The sequence below is a fragment of the Schistocerca nitens genome, chromosome 2 (genome assembly GCF_023898315.1).
Source record: "Schistocerca nitens isolate TAMUIC-IGC-003100 chromosome 2, iqSchNite1.1, whole genome shotgun sequence".
Taxonomy (NCBI): domain Eukaryota; kingdom Metazoa; phylum Arthropoda; class Insecta; order Orthoptera; family Acrididae; genus Schistocerca; species Schistocerca nitens.
This window is the reverse complement of record NC_064615.1, coordinates 581,002,464-581,022,337: the sequence shown is the minus strand read 5'-3', so window position 1 is coordinate 581,022,337 and position 19,874 is coordinate 581,002,464.

Genomic DNA, 19,874 nt, shown 5'->3' with positions numbered 1-19,874 from the left:
GACTTTTTTGGTCTGGTCTTTTTTGGTCTCGTCTGGTTCGAATTCAAATGGCTTTGAGCACTATGGGACTCAACATCTGAGGTCATCAGTCCCCTAGAACTTAGAACTACTTAAACCTAACTAACCTAAGGACATCACACACATCCAAGCCCGAGGCACGATTAGAACCTGTGACCGTAGCATCAGCGCGGTTCCGGACTGAAGCGCATGGAAACGCTCGGCCACAGCGGCCGGCGCTCAGCTTATAGATGAAGCAAAGAATGGTCTGGCGGTTATTCAGATGAGGACTGCTCGTAAACCAAAACATCTCTACAAGAAGAATGTCCTTAAAGCACTATCAAAATACTTACAGATTAGCAAAGTACTGGATGCACCTCAAGAATTTTACTATTGTTGGATACGACACAGACAGGGAAAGAATACAATTGTTGATGAGGATTTGGTAGATTCAAGGTTGAAGAAATATAATATGAGGCGCTATTTATAGATTATTATAGAAAAGAAGCGAACACAGCAAGAGGCACAGAAAAATGCTCTACGGTTAAAAAGAAAGAAAACGTAGAAATACCCTTGTCAGTATATTAGTGTATTTAAATGCATGGACATTATATTACGGAATAAGCGTTCTAGCATGTATTTATGTTATAATAACTTACATGTGATTCTGCAGAAAAAAATGGGAAAGTGCCAGACTATCGATCCAAAGATCTCGATTCCGATTCTCGGTCAGTCATAGGATTTTTATCTGTCGGTTATTTCTCTCCCCTCTGCCAGTATTTATTAATGCGTAAGATACGGAGTTGGGCCATGATTTGTAGTCATAACTGGCTGGGTAAGCCAGTTCAAATATTGGAGAAAGACAACGTCATACCGTGTGGTGTTACGTCCTATAGCGCAGTGACAGGATTAGTGCATAAGGTTCTCAAAGATGCGATATTAATTTAGCAATCTGCAAGTTACACAACTCAGTATAGTGTAACGGTCGCGACATGGAAGAACCCACAACGAGGATGCATAATTATTGCGCAATTAGCACGGTGCAGTGCATCTGATAGAATTTTCTATTGTTTTAATTAACTGTTTACCTTATTATAGCCCATCCTCGGACTTCTCGCAACAATTTGCATTGTATCAGGCCAATGAGTTGGCTCTAAGGCGTCATTGTTTGGAAACGGTAACCGATCAGACCCACATCGTTCTCGCTACTAAATGTTGCGTACAGCAGGAAAATGGTCAGATAAAGTATCTCAAGAAGGTTCTGGTTTTTAATTGAAAGACAGATAACGAAAGAACACCAATAGTGTCCGGTCGTTCTTCTCCGAACAATCCGCCGCCAACCTTGTGTGTTTTTCACTAAAACATACGTAAATAAATCATAAAGTCAACTGAATAAATGAGAAGGAAACTGGGCGGTGGTACAGGTTAATTACAGATATAACCAATATTCATCCAGCAAACAGTTAAGAGGTTACCTAAACTATAACGGGTCAGCTTGAGCTCCCACGAACAAGATAGGAAGAAGATGACAAGTGAAAAAAACTCTTTCGCATTTTACAGTGGCTTTACATTCACCACCTGTACAATTTCTGCAAGTATCGATGTATCAAATATGTTCTTTGATCTTTGACGAATGTTGTTTTTCACTATACGGTTTTGTTTTAAAAATGAAATTATTTACTATTATCATACATCATCGTATCATCAGTTAGTTAAATAGGAGAAACTAGAGAAACAAGAAATAATAAGGAATATTTCAACCGCCTCCAATAGGACTATGCCTCGTAAAACACTATGGTGTTCAAACTAGTATTCGAACTGATGACAGATTTACCTTTTTAAAAAATTGTATTCTAATAGTTCTGTACAGTTAAGAATGATAGCGTGTGGTAATGTAAGAAAGGAAGAGAGAATAGGTATGGTCTTGTCTAGTTTTTGGCTTTCGGCATTTTCTACAGTATAATCATACTCATTTATTGCAGTGTTGTAAGGCTGCGGATAACAGCAATCATGAACGCCGTAAATAAACAACGATTACAAGACTCAGGCAGCCATGAGCAGGATGGAACTCTCATTGCGTGATGCGCCGCTGTGAACCGCAAGAATGAGAATCGTCGGCAACGAAATGTTCTGCGTCTGACCTGAGAGCTGTAGGAGTAGAGAGACGGTGAAGCTGCCCTAGCTTTCATATTCTTGTCTCCGCGCTATAAAAATATTCAAGGGTAAGCACATTACAGCGACTGGCACAGATCGGCCCGATGATACGGATTGTTTTTAGATTTCTCGGCGCCGGCAGCTTGGGAGTCTGAGTTACCTGCCGCCAAGGCCGGCGACCAGTAATTTCTGGTGGTCTCGTTCTCGGCAAGGTCGGCCCCCGCCGTAATACGCAAGTAGCGCGGCGTGCCGCAGTCGCCGCTGCCGGTCTACCGGATACAGACGGCGCCAGCCAAGGCGAGGGCGTGACTGCGCCGCGTGCGTAGCCTGTCCCGGTACACGGATTTCCCATTGTCGGTTCAATCCGACCGAGGAATGTATGTTCTACAATCACTGGATCGTCGCGTGACACGACGGAGCATATGGACAGCGTCAAAGGGACGGAGACAGACACGGCCTGTACAGCTGCTGGACCTTCAGCTTCCTCATTTGACTGAGGCAAACCAGATGGCCGAGCACCTTTCATCATTGCCAAATTTAAACACATCAGACGTTGCCGACTTCTTAATGAATTTGGCACAACGTTTACTGCGCAAAATTAACCAAACTGGCCATACATTTCACCTAATCGCACATTGCATTACGCCTGTCTCCCATCATTATACTAACCAGAGATCTCCGTTGTTTTTGTGGTACTGCCATCACCTAGAACTACACTGACGCAGTTATAATGAAACACGGCCTTATTTGTGTTTTATTTTGTGGACAGAATGCCAGGCGTCTGCTCCTCGAGGAACTCGCCAGTGGGCGGAGGGGAGCGGTAGCCCAATAGTTCCATCGAAAGTTAAGACCCCGAACCAAGTGTAAATCTATGTGCAGGTAACTGCCTACGGGCAATTATTCCGATGCCTCTCTCGCGAAAAGGTCTTCTAAAAGCGTAGCGGAGAGAGGTCGCCAACAACGCGAGCGTTTGGGTACAAGTGAACCTTCGACGTCGGCAGTATTGCTTGTCACTGACTATTTCAGACTGCGGAAAGATATCTCACCCTATACGGTCATCATCCCCTTGGTTCCCAATGAAAAGATCAAAGAAGAATTCTCTAATCACTTCTAACAACAAATGCGTTACTTTTGCCATGGAGTCAGGAAAGTTGGTTCAGTTAAATTCTCATAACCTGGCACGATCTCAGCCTTGACTCAGTGGATTAGGGATGTATATTGAACTCAACCACTGCACACACCTCTAGAACCAACTACAAGACGCTGCCGACGCTAATGACTTCCTTCATGGTGACGGAGCTGATGATAAGTCAAGTTCACGTAACAGCTAATCTATAAAAAGCCATGGAGATGGCTCAGATATGAGTGAAGTATTGTTGATAAACAATCTACGAGGCGTGTTTTTTAAGTAAGTACCGTTTTGAAATTAAAAAAGACGTACTAAGATATCTCAATAATTTTATTTTTACGTAAAAGCCTGTACCTTAGCCGGCCGTTGGTGACCGAGCGGTTCTGGGCGCTTCAGTCTGGAACCGCGCGACGCTACGGTCGCAGGCTCGAATCCTGCCTCGGGCATGGATGTGTGTAATGTCCTTAGGTTAGTTAGGTTTAACTAGTTCTAAGTTCTAGGGGACTGATAACCTGAGATGTTAAGTCCCATAGTGCTCAGAGCCATTTGAACCATTTGAACCTGTACCCTATTCTACGCACTGGCGCCAGTACAGTCTGAGTCTTCCTTGTTTACGTTGTACACTGACTGTTTAAGATGCCTCCGTTAATCGTGAGTCCCGCCGACTGTGATGTACGGCCTGTTAGAAGATTTCTTAGTGCTAGAGGCCTAAAAGCGATCGATATTGATCGTGAGATCTGTGCAGTTTACGGAGAAAACATTATCAGTGATGGAATGGTAAGAAAGTGGGTGAGAGCATTTATAGATGGCCGCACAAATGTGCATGATGAACAATGGAGTGGTCGTCCTTCGGTCGTTAATGAAAGTTTGGTGCAGGAAGTGGACAATAAGGTGAGAGAAAACAGACGCTTTACGATTTCCTCCTTGCAGGATTACTTTCCTAATGTTTCTCGTAGTGTTTTGTATGGCATTGTGACTGAACACTTTAACTACCGAAAATTGTGCTCACGTTGGGTACCGAAAATGTTAACCGATGTCCTCAAAACCAAACGTTTAGACAGTGCATTGACTTTCCTTGATCGGTACCACAACGTCGGTGATGATTTCTTAAGCCAAAGTGTTGCGGGCGATGAAACATGGGTGGCCTACGTCACACCAGAATCAAAGCAACAGTCCATGGAAGTTGAGCAAGGGCATCGTTTTGCTGCAAGACAATGCCCGTGTGCATGTGGCGAATCAGACCAGAGATCTCATCACATCTTTTCGATGGGAGACTCTAGATCATCCTCCGTACAGCTCCGATCTTGCGCCCAGTGACTACCATCTGTTGCTGCACTTGAAGAAACACCTGGGCGATCAGCCTCTTCAAGACGATGACGAAGTCGAAACAGTGGTGATACAGTGGTTAACAAGTCAGGCGGCAGACTTCTATCAGGAGGGTATTCAAAAACTGGTACAACGTTATGACAAATGCCTCAATATTGACGGAAATTATGTATAAAAGTAGATTATGGTACGGGCTTTCATGTAAAAATAAAATTATTGAGATATCTTAGCACGTTTTTTTTTAAATTTCGAAACGGTACTTACTTAAAAAACACGACTCGTACAACAACGTGTCAAATCCCAATTTAATAGGAAAAATAAATTTAAGTGTATAAGGGGTTAAATATTTCGAGTAGATTTCCCTACCATGTTATAGTTCTGGGTGGGGATTTTAATTTGCCGGATATAGACTGGGAGACTCAAACGTTAATAACGGGTGGCAGGGACAAAGAATCAAGTGAAAAATTTTTAAGTACATTATTTGATAACTACCTTGAGTAGTTAAACAGAGAACCGACTCGTGGCGATAACATATTAGACCTTCTGGTGACAAACAGACCCGAATTATTTGAAACAGTTAACGCGGAACAGGGAATCAGCGATCATAAAGCGGTTACTGCATCGATGATTTCAGCCGTAAATAGAAACATTAAAAAAGATAGGAAGAATTTTCTGTTTAGCAAAAGTGACAAAAACCAGATTACAGAGAACCTGACGGCTCAACACAAAAGTTTTGTCTCAAGTACAGATAGTGTTGAGGATCAGTGGACAAAGTTCAAAACCATCGTACAATATGCGTTAGATGAGTATGTGCCAAGCAACATCGTAAGATATGGAAAAGAGCCACCGTGGTACAACAACCGAGTTAGAAAACTGCTGCGGAAGCAAAGGGAACTTCACAGCAAACACAAACATAGCCATATCCAAAACCTTGCAGACAAACAAAAATTACGCGAAGCGAAATGTAGTGTGAGGAGGGCTATGCGAGAGGCGTTCAATGAATTCGAAAGTAAAGTTCTATGTTCTGATTTGGCAGAAAATCCTAAGAAATTTTGGTCTTATGTCAAAGCGGTAGGTTGATCAAAACAAAATGTCCAGACACTCTGTGACCAAAATGGTACTGAAACAGAGGATGACAGACTAAAGGCCGAAATACTAAATGTCTTTTTCCAAAGCTGTTTCACAGAGGAAGACTGCACTGTAGTTCCTTCTCTAGGTTGTCTCACAGATGATAAAATGGTAGATATCGAAATAGGCGACAGAGGGCTAGAGAAACAATTAAAATCGCTCGAAAGAGGAAAGGCCGCTGGACCTGATGGGATACCAGTTCGATTTTACACAGAGTACGCGAAGTAACTTGTCCCCCTTCTTGCAGCGGTGTACCGTAGGTCTCTAGAAGAGCGTAGCGTTCCAAAGGATTGGAAAGGGGCACAGGTCATCCCCATTTTCAAGAAGGGACGTCGAACAGATGTGCAGAACTATAGACCTATATCTCTAACGTCGATCAGTTGTAGAATTTTGGAACACGTATTATGTTCGAGTATAATGACTTTTCTGGAGACTAGAAATCTACTCTGTAGGAATCAGCATGGGTTTCGAAAAAGACGATCGTGTGAAATCCAGCTCGCGCTATTCGTCCACGCGACTCAGAGGGCCATAGACACGGGTTCCCAGGTAGATGCCGTGTTTTTTTACTTCCGCAAGGCGTTCGATACAGTTCCCCACAGTCGTTTAATGAACAAAGTAAGAGCATATGGACTATCAGACCAATTGTGTGATTGGATTGAAGATTTCGTAGATAACAGAACGCAGCATGTCATTCTCAATGGAGAGAAGTCTTCTGAAGTAAGAGTGATTTCAGGTGTGCCGCAGGGGTGTGTCATAGGACCGTTGCTATTCACAATGTACATAAATGACCTTGTGGATGACATCGAAAGTTTACTGAGGCTTTTTGCGGATGATGCTGTGGTATATCGAGAGGTTGTAACAATGGAAAATTGTACTGAAATGCAGGAGGATCTGCAGCGAATTGACGCATGGTGCAGGGAATGGCAATTGAATCTCAATGCAGGCAAGTGTAATCTGCTGCGAATACATAGAAAGATAGATCCCTTATCATTTAGCTACAATATAGCAGGTCAGCAACTGGAAGCAGTTAATGCCATAAATTATCTGGGAGTACGCATTAGGTGTGATTTAAAATGGAATGATCATATAAAGTTGATCGTTGGTAAAGCAGATGCCAGACTGAGATCATTGGAAGAATCCTAAGGAAATGCAATCCGAAAACAAAGGAAGTAGGTTACAGTACGCTTGTTCGCCCACTGCTCGAATACTGCTCAACAGTGTGGGATCCGTACCAGATAGGGTTGATAGAAGAGATAGAGAAGATCCAACGGAGAGCAGCGCGCTTCGTTACAGGATTATTTAGTAATCGCGAAAGCGTTACGGAGATGATAGATAAACTCCAGTGGAAGACTCTGCAGGAGAGGCGCTCAGTAGCTCGGTACGGGCTTTTGTTGAAGTTTCGAGAACATATCTTCACCGAAGAGTCAAGCAGTATATTGCTCCCTCCTACGTATATCTCGCGAAGAGACCATGAGGATAAAATCAGAGAGATTAGAGCCCACACAGAGTCATACCGATAATCCTTCTTTCCACGAACAATACGAGACTGGAATAGAAGGGAGAACCGACAGAAGTACTCAAGGTACCCTACGCCACACACCGTCAGGTGGCTTGCGAAGTATGGATGTAGATGTCGAGTAAGTTGTATTTGGTTCAAAAAGATTAAGTCTAATATCGAGCTGTGATAAAATTGATTGTTTTGGATGATTTACCACCGGTTCATCCAATGTTTGCGAATGGAAATGAAACGAGCGTATAGCATCGTTGGGCGGGAGGCCCCAACTGGGGAGGTTCGGCCGCCAAGTGCAAGTCTTGTTTCAGTCGACGCCACACTGGGCGACTTGCGCGCCAGTGATGAGGACAGCACAACAGCCAGTCCACGAGCGGAGAAAATCTCCAATCCGGCCGGGATTCGAACCCGGGCCCGCTGCACGAGAGGCAAGCACGTTACTACCCAGCTAAGCAGGCGGACTTGCTAGCGAATATTTTTTAAGCCTCTACTCCTTCTTTTGCAATTCAATTAATTCCTCAATATTTAGCACATTATTCTCACCTGAATCATGTCGAATTTCTGAGGCAAGCTTGGGAATGGGTAAAATAGCTTTTGATTGTCGGCTCATTTTCTATCCTACAACAAAAGTTCTATACCTGTTGTGTGTTACTGCCAGCTATAGGTTTCTGTTTTCTTCTCATAAGCATCAATACAATGTCAGATCATCTGCTAACAAAAAGGGCTTCTCTTTATCCCTATTTCCCATAGCTAATCTAAGAAATTCAATATAATACGAGGGTCGTCCACAAAGTAAGTTCCGTTTCTATTTCTATCCGTGGCAGTGCTACGATCGCAGCTCCGAGCATGCGCGGCAGCTACTCTGACTCAAGGAGAAGACATGTATGCCATTTTCAGTTCGCTGCTGCCGACGTGTGCTTTGTAGTGCTTCTTTATTATGTCAGCCGCAATCGAAAATGCCGCCGCGTGTGAAATCAGTTCTGTGATTCGTTTTCTAAATGCAAAGAAAATTAAATCAAAGGAAATTCATCGTCAAATCTGCTAGGTTTACAGACAAAATGCTATGAGTGATTCAATAGTTACAAGATGGGTCAGACTGTTCAATGAAGGGCGTGATCAAGTGCACGATGAAGAACAAAGTGCACGCCCGTCTGTGGCTACTGATGAACTGATTCATACAATTCAAAAATGGTTCAAATGGCTCTGAGCACTATGGGACTTAACTTCTGAGGTCATAAGTCCCCTAGAACTTGGAACTACATAAACCTAACTAACCTAAGGACATCACACACACCCATGCCCGAGGCAGGATTCGAACCTGTGACCGTAGCTGTCGCGCGGTTCCAGACTGTAGCGCCTAGAACCGCTCAGCCACTCCGGCCGGCATTCATACAATTGAAGAGAAGATTAAGCACAACCGTAAGTTTACACTTAGTGCCCTTGCTATGGAAGTTCCGCAAATCTCACGTTCACTAATTCATGAAATAGTTACTGAAAAAATTGAAATTTCGAAAACTTTTTCACGTTGGGTACCTAAATTTCTTACTGAACAACACAAAAAACAACTGCTGGGCAGTGCACTTCAGTTTTTGACGCGCTACAATGAAGAATGCGATGGTTTTCTTTCTCGGATAGTCACGGGGGATGAAACTTGGGTATCGTGCAACACTCCTGAAACAAAACGGCAACAATGGAATGGAGGCACACTTCATCCCCAACGAAGGTTAAGCCTAAGCAAATCTTGACACCTCGAAAAGTCATGTGCACCGTTTTTTGGGACAGAAAAGGCTTTTTACTGATTAATTTCTTACCACGAGGCCAAACAATCAATGCACATGGTTACTGCGAGACCATCAATAAATTGCGCAGCCCAATGCAGAAGAAGCGCCGAGGATTACTGTCCAAAGGTGTTGTTTTTTTCCACGATAATGCCCGACATCACATGGCGAATAAGACCAAACAACTCTTACGAGAATTTCACTGGGACGCGTTTGATCATCCTTCGTACAGCCCAGACCTCGCTCCTAGTGACTTTCATCTCTTCTTACACCTAAAATCTGTCTTTGGTGATCAACACTTCAACGATGGTGACGAGCTGAAAGAACATGTTACCACATGAAGTTAAAATCTTCTGAGTTATTAGGCCGCATGATGTTTCTTCTAAAATGTTCGACGTTTCGACCCCTCTGCTGGGATCTTCCTCAGGATCTTTTTGGTGTCCACTACTGCTAGAACACTGTCAGAGACGAGTGTCGCGTCCACTTATAAAGCGGGAGTTTTCTGGCTTTCGTGCTGGAGAAGTGATAGTATTGGATAAAATTCATATGGCTACCATTGGTGGGCCATAGTCATAGGCTAATATTCCCGCTCTGATGCAGAAGAAGGGGTGTTGTTAGCTCATCTCCTGTGGATACCATTGGCGGTCGATCGTCATTGGATAGAAAGGCACTATTCCACACTTATGCTGGAGAATCGTTATTGGTTGAAATGCCTGCTACCGCTATTGGTTGATCGTCATCAGTGGCTATATTCGAAACGGACAGAGCAAGAGAGGGGAAATGTTTATCCAAAATATTATTGTCCGCCGAGGTGACTTTCAGCGCGTTGTTTATGCCGCTCACACACCGCGGCCGCGTATTTACTTCCTTGATGGCGGGGAGCCACGATGCCGGGAGCCTATAGCCGTACTGTTTATTGAAATTAGATCCATTCTTAGAAATTTCAACCGCTTCTTGGATCTTTCTTCTGTAAATGTTTGTTTCTTTAGCCAGTACACGTACGTTATTTCGCGGTGTGTGAGCGGCATAAACAACGCGCTGAAAGTCACCTCGGTGGACAATAATATTTTGAATAAACATTCCTCCTCTCTTGCTCTGTTCGTTTCGAATTTTGCCACTGATTACGACCAACCAATAGCGGTAGCAGGCATTTCAACCAATAACGATTCTCCAGCATAAGTGTGGAATAGTGCCTTTCTATCCAATGACCATGGACCGCCAATGGTATCCACAAGAGATGAGCTAACAACACCCCTTCTTCTGCATCAGAGCGGGAATATTAGCCTATGACTATGGCCCACCAATGGTAGCTATATGAATTTTATCCAATACTATCACTTCTCCAGCACGAATGCCAGAAAACTCCCCCTTTATAAGTGGACGCGACACTCGTATCTGACAGTGTTCTAGCAGTAGTGGACACCAAAAATATCCTGAGGAAGATCCCAGCAGAGGGGTCGAAACGTCGAACATTTTAGAAGAAACATCACGCGGCCTAATAACCCAGGAGATTTTAACTTCAGTGACAACGGCCACGAAATCCTGCAGACTTCCATGTTACCACATGGTTGAATACACAGGCGGCAACCTTCTATGAAGAAGGCATACAAAAACTTGTCCCACGCTATGACAAGTGCCTACAAAATTCGGAAGCTATGTAGAAAAGGAGTTTAACAATTGCATATTTTTGTACAATAAATATTTTTTCTGTATCTGTACACGTTTGTTTTATATGACAAAACGGAACTTACTTTGTGGACGTACCTCGTATATTTTCTTTAAGTACAGGGTGTTTCACAATGTTTTGACGATTTCAAATCTGAATGACATACAAACTAATCGCGAAACAAAGTTGAACATTTTACACAAGGTACAACATTTATTTTATGAAATGCTACATTGGTCAAATGACGGCCAATCGCAGCTACACAATACCCAAGGCGTTTCACCCAGTTTTTGAACTCACCTTTCGTAGCTGCCGGAAGATTTCTGGATATTTCATCGTGAATTCGATTTTTTGACTGTTGTAAATTTCTCGCCCGTACACTGAAGCCATCAAATAATCCCATAGGTAAAAGTCTGGCACGGTTGAGTCAGGCGAGCGAAGCGGCCACTCGACATAAGAGTGTTTGGAAATTATGCGGTTACCAAACGCTCCACGGAGAACTTACAAGGTCTTGTTGGATATGTGGCATGTCACGCCTTCTTGTAAGAACCAAGTTTTCGCAACGAACGACGAGGGCTTCCCTGTAAACTGCTACGCACATGGCCGATGTTCTCGGGAGTCCGCACGGTTTTCCGAGGACCAGTACGCTTCCGATTCGATGCACTCGCAGCTGCACTGAAGTTTCTTACCCAGCTCAATATTGTTTCACGAACAGGAATTGGATATCGTGGCTGAATCTTGAGATCCGTAAGAAAGGCACGCTGCACGAGCGAGTCAGATTCGCCGTAGCAAAAATAGCATTCCACTGCGAACGCCCGATGTTGCTTCGACCAGTGCGATATAATTGCTTGCCTGTCTTTGAAATAAAACTTAACACTCCGCACTACTGACAGATGGTGCCAGTATCGCTATATCTTGTTTACAGCGCGCGTTATTTACGTTTGGAATGTTCAGAACATTCATTCGAATCAGATCGCTGTGGCCGACTTTCACTGGTGATGTGAGATATGTGCGTGCAGAAGTTAAGTCACTTGCTCTCCTCACTGTAGCACTTCTAGTGGACACTGATCAGCCAGAACATAATGACCACCGACCTGCCGTCGTCGTAAACCCGTTCAGGAGACAGCAGCTTCACCTCGCGAGGAATGTTCGTTCGCTAGTCAGGCACGCGCTCGGTACTCGTAGTACCAGTGAGAGTGCTGTCCGTGTGTTGAATGGGGAAGGCGCGCGATCTATCTGAGTTTGACCGAGGGCAGATTGTGATGGCTCGGAGGATCGGCACAACCATTTCACAAACTACACGACTTGTAGGGTTTCGAGGAGTGCTGTGGTGAGTGTCTTCAGCACGTGGCGAAACCAAGGTGAAACCACGTGCAGACGTCGTGCGGTTAGGCGGACAACCCTCATCACAGATGTCGGTAGTCGTAGGCTGGGCAGACTGGTAAAAAAGGACAGGCGCCGAAGTGTGGCGGAACTAACATCATTCTTCAATGCTGGACAAAGTACAAGTGCGTCTGAACACAAGTGCGCCGAACACTCCTAACGATGGCTTTCGCAGCCGATGATCTTTGCATGTGCGAATGTTGACACCGCTACATCGGCAACCACGACTGAAATGGGCACGTGACCACCGGCACCGGACGTAGGCGTAGTGGCAATGCGTCACATGGTTTGATGAAGCGCGATACCTTCTTCATCATACCGATGGGTGGGTGCGAATCCGTCATCTTCCAGGGGAACAGCTCCGTGACACCTGTACTGCAAAATGGAGACAAGCTGGCGGCGGCTCCATTATGCTCTGGGGAACATGCACCCGGACTCCCATGGGTCCAGTGGAGCTCATGACGGTCAAGGAGTAACGTACACTAGTTGCAGACCACGTACACCCCTTCATGACGATCATGATTCCCGACGGCAGTGATATTTTTCAACAAGGTAATGCGTCATGTCGCAACGCCAGTAGTGTGTTGGGGTGGTTCGAGGAACACAGTAGCTAATTCCAATTGACGTGCAGGCCCTCCAACTCGCCAGATCTGAACCCAGTCGACCACATCTTGGTTGTGATTGAAGGTGGCATTAGAGCTCATCGCCCCCCTCCCAGGAATTTTGGGAATTAGGTGACTTGTGTGTGCAGGTGTGGTGCCAAATCCCTTTATTGACGTATCAAGACATCATGGCTTCCATACCACGGCGCGTCGACGCTGTTATCAATGCCAAAGGTGGACGTACCGCTATTAGGTAGGTGATCATAATGTTACGACTGACCAGTGTATATCTGTGGGATGTGGACGACGGTGATGTGTGTTTCCGCAGTTTAACGTTGTTTTTGCTTCGTTACAGATGCTAATCAGTGTGTGGTACCGGGTCAAACCTTGGTGTCGGCATTAAATTTACTACTCTCAAATAGCACCAAAGGGGTTCTTAATGTCCCCAGATGGTAGACGAATAATTGTCAGTACTAGCACATGCCCCATGCCACCAGGCGTTTCGGTTGGAATTTAGCTCCTAATTTGCAAGTATCATCTCTTCTTCCCTTGTCAGCTTTTCTTCGAAACACAGATAAGAAAAAAACGATACCGACCTTGACTAATGTCTGGATACCCTTGAAAAGCGCATACGAAAAACGGTGATAACGTTTAATATGTTCGCTAGAACGGCAAATCTGTCATTTTTCAAGGCTGAACCCTAGTCCTGAATTACATAGTATGGGCCCGCAATTAGAGAACGTTGCGTGAAAGCTTCTTTGGACCATCTGAGACCTGAGTTTCTCCTGGCGCAAACAACCTTCAAATAACTTCCGGGAATTCAGCCTGATGACACTTCAGCGACCGCCGATATTTCGGCGGGAGAACACCCCGCCATTTTCAAGGCAAACTGCAACGGACAGGCGACGTACATGCAAATTTAAAACCTCTGTTCTCGGACTGAAATAGGAAAGATAACACACACAGTGAACACTAGTGCCACCAAAGATGACCAAAGTCAAAGCTATCGATAGAGAGACTGGCCGGCCAGTGTGGGCGAGCGGTTCTAGGCGCTTCAGTCTGGAACCGCGCGACCGCTCAGGTCGCAGGTTCGAATCCTGCCTCGGGCACGGATGTGTGTGATGTCCTTAGGTTAGTTAGGTTCAAGTAGTTCTAAGTTCTAGGGGACTGATGACCTCAGATGTTGAGTCCCATAGTGCTCAGAGCCATTTGTACCATTTGATAGTGAGACTACGAATTCGCAGGCGAGGTAGCATTGACCCTGTCTATGTTTTTTGACAAGGTTCAAATGGTTCGAATGGCTCTGACCACTATGGGACTTAACTTCTGTCATCAGTCCCCTATACCTTAGAACTACTTAAACTAACTAACCTAAGGACATCACGCACATCCATGCCCGAGGCAGGGTTCGAACCTGCGACCGTAGCGGTCGCGCGGTTCCAGACTGTAGCGCCTAGAACCACTCGGCCACCCCGACCGGCTTTTTGACAAGGGAGAGAGCCGGATTCCAAACAGAGTCTAATCAAAAACCTCCATCCCTGTTAACGAGGTTGCTCGCTAATTTGCCGGCCGGAGTGGCCGAGCGGTTCTAGGCGATGCAGTCTGGAACCGCGTGGCCGCTATGGTCGCAGGCTCGAATCCTGCCTCGGGCATGGGTGTGTGTGATGTCCTTAGGTTAGTTAGATTTAAGTAGTTCTAAGTTCTAGGGGACTGATGACCTCAGAAGTTAAGTTCCATAGTGCTGAAAGCCATTTGAACCATTTTATTTATTTATTTATTTATTTTTTTTTTTGCTCTTTAATTTAATCTCAACTGCCTCCTTAATAACACTGTCCCAATAGCAGGACGTGCATGCCAATATCTCGGTATTATTATATAACATGGGGTGACCAGTATCCAAGCAATGTTCGGCAATAGCAGATCTACTTGGCTGCTGTAATCGAGCGTGCCGTTTATGCTCAGTACATCCGTCCTCCTCGGTCCTGATAGTTTGACCAATATATGCCATGCCGCAGCTACAAGGAACACGCAAACCAAGATCATCCCTAACAGAACTTACGCAAACCAAGATCATCCCTAACAGAACTCAAAAGTGCTCTAATTTTAATGAAGGTCGGAAAACACATTTCATATCGTATTTCCGTAAAATACGACCGACCTAGTTAAAAGTGTTTCCTACGTAAAGCAAAAAGGCAGTAGACTTAGGTGTCGACTCAGAATTATCGTCAATCACACGATGTACAGCAACGCGCTTTCATTCTGTCTATCACCATAACCATTTTGACGAAATGTAACTGCAAGATGGGACAGCTCAGTCTGCAACGTCAGAAACGACATGTGCCCTGTGTACCAAGGTACAAAGCACCCCTTCACGCTGAACCGGATGGTGACAGCTATTAGCCTGTAAGTACAAGCCAGTGTGAGTACGTTTCCTGTAGACTGCATGTCCCAATGATCCATCATCCTTCCTCCTAACCAACACATCAAGAAAGGGAAGGCAACCATCCTCTTCCACTTCCATCGTAAAACGATTGACCGTGCGTTGCATCTTGCTTCTCTGTTGAGTCCACAAGTAGGTCGGTGCGAACATCATTTCAGGAACCCAGCTGATTTTTTACGTCGTTTGGAGAGACTGCGGTTGAATGGCTTTGATATTTTAGTGAGTTTCGATGTGGTCTCTCTCTTCACTAGTGTTCCTCTGATTCGTTGCGGTTAATTTAGGCTAGGTTTGGTGCTGAATTAACTAATCCCTTTCGGCTTGTGTTCACATCCACTTACTTTTTATTCAATAACCAGTATTACGAGCAGACCGATGGAGTTGCGATGGGTAGTCCGTTGTCTCTTGTGATCGAAAATTTGTTTATGGAAGACTTCGAGGAACGTGCATTGAAGTCGGCGCCTTTGAAACCCGCCTATTTCTTTAGATATGTTGATGATACCTTTGTTGTTTGACCCCATGGTAGGGAGAATTTGAATGCCTTTCTAGAATATCTGAACTCGATCCACCGAACATTCGTTTTACTATGGAGGTGGAAGAGAATGGTTGCCTTCCCTTTCTTGACGTGTTGGTTAAGAGGAATGATGATGGATCATTGGGACATGCCGTCTACAGGAAACGTACTCACACTGGCTTGTACTTACAGACTAGTAGCTGTCACCATCCAGCTCAGCGTGAAGCGGTACTTCGTACCTTGGTACACAAGGCACATGTCGTTTCTTACGCTGAGACTTTGCAGGCTGAGCTGTCCCATCTTGAAGTTACATCTCGTCAAAATGGTTATGGTGATAGATTGAACGTGCGTTGCGCTATCGACAAACTGTACATCGTGTGATTGATGATAATTCTCAGTCGACACCTAAGTCTACTGCCTTTTTGCCTTACGTAGGAAACACTTCTAACAAGATCTGTCATATTTTACGGAAATACGATGTGAAATCTGTTTTCCGACCTCCATTTAAAATTAGAGCGCTTTTGAGTTCTGTTAAGGATGATCTTGGTTTGCATAAGGCGAGTGTATACCGTATTCCTTGTAGCTGCGGCATGGCATATATTGGTCAAACTATCAGGACCGAGGAGGACGGATGTACTGAGCTTAAACGGCACGCACGATTACAGCAGCCAAGTAGATCTGCTATTGCCGAACATTGCTTGGATACTGGTCACCCCATGTTATATAATAACACCGAGATGTTGGCATGTACGTCCTGCTATTGGGACAGTGTTATTAAGGAGGCAGTTGAGATTAAATTAGCGAGCAACCTCGTTAACAGGCATGGAGGTTTTTGTTTAAACTCTGTTTGGAATCCGGCTCTCTCCCTTGTCAAAAAACAGAGGGTCAGAGTCAATGCTACCTCACCTGCGAATTCGTAGTCTCACTATCGATAGCTCTGACTTTGGTCATCTTTGGTGGCACTAGTGTTCACTGTGTGCGTTATCTTTCCTGCTTCAGTCCGAGAACCGAGGTTTTAAATCTGCATGTACGTCGCCTGTCTGATGCAGTTTGCCTTGAAAATGGCGGGGTGTTCTCCCGCCGAAATATTGGCGGTCACTGAAAGTGTTACTTGGCTGAATTCCCGGAAGTTATTTGAAACATGTTTAACCTAATTAGTTATGCAACCCATTAGGCGTCAGTGTAGGGGGATGCAAGAGCTGCGACTAACACCTCTTCTGTGCTTGCATTTAATCCGTCGATAGTCGTCTGTTCTCGTCATAATTGGGTGGTTCTGTTGTGCACTAAAGTAGTAACATTGTTGACAGCGTGACGATATGTACTACTAACACACATGTATCGAATGATCGATATGATCTTTCCATGTGGTGAAACTGAGATAGATTAGATAACATATTTCGCTTTGGATGTTTCTAAAGTTGAGGCATGTGTATTCTGCAAAGTGTGCTTTCTTTGTGGAAACGATACGTACTGTATCAATTATTTTGCATTTCTTTCCAATATTAGGGGTCAAAATTGTATGCCGGCCATCAACGCATTTATCGAACGGATGCGTTTAAAGCGGACATTTTGGAACACTTCAAGAAGAGCTGTCCACCAACACAATAAGTGGCTCATGCCATGACCCGTTTACAATAATGCGTGAAGAGTTGTATGCACATAAGAGCTGCATCCATACCATCTGCATACAGTACTAGTGGAGGACTGTTATCCACGACAGGTACAATCTGCACGTTATCATTTACAGTGCTGTATACTGCAGCCACATTACCAACGTTGGTGCAACTTACCGACATACGAACGTTTACTCAAGATGATATTCTGAAAGCTTACAACACTCATATGTGAGAAGAAGAAAATCCGTGCGGAAATCACTAAACGCAACCAGTAAAGGTTAACTGTCCATGTAAGTGCTCACTCACTATGTGATTCGATCACTGGGCTGCATCTAACGCAAACCAGAACAGCAGGAACATCCAACACATTTTTTTTTTTGGAGATATACTTCCTACCATGTTAGATAAGACGCCGTTACAGGTTTATCAAATAATATGTGGCTGTAAAACAACGGAACTTAAAGTCATTGCACTACCTGGATATTACATACCCAAAACACTTGTAGCACATGTGAGCCTGGCTCTGATCTACCTTTCTATCACAGTTGCGCAAGGACGCTCTGTGAGTGTTTTAGGAAAATCTTAGATTTTCGTTATTAAGGTTTATCTTTACTCTATGTTTGACTTCACGACATAGCAATGTTGGCAAAATTACGTACAGGATGGTAAAATATTGATACTGGGAGTTCACAACTGTGAAGAGAAATTTCTAGCTATTATAAGGCTCTTTAATGGTAAGATGGTTGATGACCATATCTGGGGGTCGATAAAGATACAAACAAAATAAATACAATTGGGGCTAGAAATATCAGTTATGCAAAAATTCTCAATGAAAATACCCAAAACTGAATGGGGGTCGGCAAAAAGCAATCAAAAGGAAGTACACAATTAAAACAGTGTCTACAGTGTCTGATCAGTCCCTCTCGTTAGATCAGACATCTCACGTTTCTGCTTCAATGAAGCCAGTCAATCGTGAATATGTTTAACTACAGGTCATGGCTGAATGTACGGAAATTGGGAGAGATGGAGACGACCGCAGTTCTGAGTGTCAATTGAATATCACTTGCTGGTGTGTCGCGAGCACGCATGTGTTTGTCTTGCGACGGCGTGAGCTGTGAACGTGAGAATTTATTCTAAATCTCTCTCAACTATTAAACACCAGTGAGATACATTTCCTACATCTTCGGTGAAGCCACGACTCCTAGTTATTCCCTAGCTAAGTTAATTGGCATCGTTCACTACGGTATTTGGCTGGAATAGCACGTACATTGTTGCCCTCAAATCACTCACAAGCGTTAACTGTCAGTGTTCAGTGCGATTCTCCATACTTGGAGACTTTGCAGCTTAACTCCTTACGAGTTAAGACGAGCTAGTGAACAAGTGTTTATATTACAATTCTCGCAATCGTCCCAGCACAGTGCAAGTCGCCTTGCTCAAACACTCGACGATTTTCTGCAAGAGAAGAGCGAATTACTCTGTCTGCAATTTGCCTATATCAAAGCTAGTGGCCACACGTTTTCTTCCTGGCCAATCAGAGCGTTCGTACTTGTTATAACTCCACCCACTGAGTTTTTGTAGCTTATCACAGGCGTCGTTTCTTTCGTAGGGCAGAGTTTAATTTCTGCTACATAATACTGAGATAAACAGTTTTTTCTTTCATGTGAGTTTTTAACACAGGTGGCTACAGTGAGTCACCAATGTTTTGAGTTGGATTTCTCCGGGTGTTTTATCTGGCATCTCCTTTCCGAAGAGTCGTCATTAAGAGGAGGGACAAGGGGCGGCTTTTGCCGACAGCCTACGCAGTGGCTGCGGCGTCTCATTATGTCCGCTAGGTAGCCGACGGGCGATGGTGTCGGCCTACATGGGACGGGCATTGCCGTCATAAAATTCTCTTTCTCTCAGAACTGCATCTCGCGGCTCAGGTTGGGGAAATTACTTGCATGCAGTTACTAGTGTAAGAATTAGTAGTTTATATTAATGAAATGCTGGCTTATTTATGAGATCTACCTTTTAATAAAAATCGTACAATTTCACTATGTCATGTGATATATCGAGTTAACCGGAATTATTTGAGGAATTCAATGTAAGGTGTGTTATTTGTTTGACACCTTAGACACTCATCCGATCTTACACCTCCTGACTATTTTCTGTTGCGTTCTACGGTTTATGCTACTCCCATAACAACAGAAGACACAAGTCCAAAGTGTGCCTGAAGTACCGAGCGCATAGCCGTCCTTACTTCACCATGTCCGTCGGTCTCTACACCATCGATGAACACACCGCAACCAAGTTCACCGTCAAATGATGATATTTGATGAAATATGATACGGACACTCATCCAAACATCTGAAACTGTGATGCACCATGGGCCCCAAGAAAGGAAATTTCGGGAATTGTTTCCATCTTAAAAAACGATTTACCATCGTGCTCACCATGCGAATCTTGCCGCAGGCGCCGTCCATGCAACCACCTTACACTGGTGGCTATTGGCTTGGAGAACTGTTAGATTGGTGCATAAGTTCGTAGCGTTTTTGTTTTGCATTATGGTGTTCCGGCTGCTACGGGTTTATTTATCGGTTGTCATTTTTTATTTGTTGTTCACTGTTGCTATTTGAGTTTAAATATTATCATTTT